A 1,345-nucleotide genomic window follows, 5' to 3' on the forward strand; every position below is an offset into this window, starting at 1 on the left:
AATGTTATAGGAGAAAGTACGAGAAAAGTCCATTAGTAGAGGAGAGTTGTAGACCACAGTTCATAAAATGGCTTGTATATCCATGCCGATGCACATGTTGTTGGTGTAAGTAATGTTTCAAAATTTTTGACTTATCTTATTGTATTTATTATGCTAATTTTTAAATCATTATAACCTAAATTCTTGTATATCTGTAGAAAGCAATTGTGAATATTAAGAACCAAGATGAATCCTCTAAGCAACTTTCACAAAATAATTCGCTTACACAAGTTCTTGAAAAGGAGTACCTAGGATGACTTTGTGCCTTAGATGTTGGATGATGTCCCACCCAAGTTTTTGGTTACAGTACTTGTAAAACCCGGTTAATTAACGGCTAATTAACCCATAAATGAGAATTTATTTTAGAAAGCCTAAAATGTGATTTTTATGGCTAAATGTGATAAAGGAGACTGAGACGAGAATTTTGGTACCAATTTTATAGAATTCGGACCAAGATTGGACCGAACGGGCCAAACCGGGCCAATTGGACCCAAAGTGGGCCCTTGGCCCAACATAACTTAACCAAAACCCTAGTTTTCAGCACTCTCTCTCCTCATTTGTTACACACACAAGCTGAAATGGTGGAGAGGAAGGGAAGAACATTCTCTCAACTTCTCTCTCTCACTTAATCTTCAAATCACCATAACTTTTGATCTAGAGCTCCGATTGCCGCCCCGTTTGCGGCCACGCGTTCACCGCGGAGAGCTCTACAAAACCCATATAATCAATCTTGAGGTAAGCCACACCTTGCTGTTCGAAACCCCAGCCCTTAATTTCGAGTTTCATGGGTAAAATGTTGAGATTTTGGGTTCTTTGATGTTATAGGACCCAACTCTCTTGAAGGAGAAGGTTAATCTTGTCTCCTTGGACCTTGGGTGTGGTAAGATTCTCAACCCTAGTGTATTTTGTTGTTTTATGATGCTTGGGTTTTGAGATGTTGTGTATGGGTATGATGGTGGTGGCTTAGGTTGTGTATGTGTGGATATTGGAGCTTGATTGGTGATTTTGAAAAGCTTGGAAAGGGTTTGGTGGTGCAAAATCTGTTCTTGGAAGTGTTGAGGCCTTGAGAACTTGTGGATAAGTGGTTTAGAAGTACTCCGGTGGAGCTTGGGAAAATCGGCTAAGGTATGGTTTCGGTTTCCCGTATCTAATATGTAATGTGGTAGGAAATACTTAAGCTAGAGGCCCTAAGATAGGCATTGAATGGTTGATGTTGTTAAATGCTTGAGATATATGATGTGGTCATATATGTGATGATGATTAATGATGCCTTGATGGTATGATGTATGAGAAATATGCATGTTGT

At 39.2% G+C, this 1,345-nt stretch overlaps 1 long non-coding RNA gene across 1 annotated transcript; it reads left to right on the top strand.

The window, feature by feature from the left end:
- Positions 1 to 638: 638 nt before the first annotated feature.
- On the top strand, positions 639 to 1,158 carry LOC127745658 (uncharacterized). Its single transcript, XR_008006892.1, has 3 exons — positions 639 to 774; positions 865 to 919; positions 1,007 to 1,158. It is a non-coding gene; the product is annotated as an uncharacterized LOC127745658 (long non-coding RNA).
- The last annotated feature ends 187 nt before the right edge of the window (positions 1,159 to 1,345 follow it).

The sequence above is a fragment of the Arachis duranensis genome, chromosome 3, assembly GCF_000817695.3.
Source record: "Arachis duranensis cultivar V14167 chromosome 3, aradu.V14167.gnm2.J7QH, whole genome shotgun sequence".
In the NCBI taxonomy this organism is placed as follows: Eukaryota; Viridiplantae; Streptophyta; class Magnoliopsida; order Fabales; family Fabaceae; genus Arachis; species Arachis duranensis.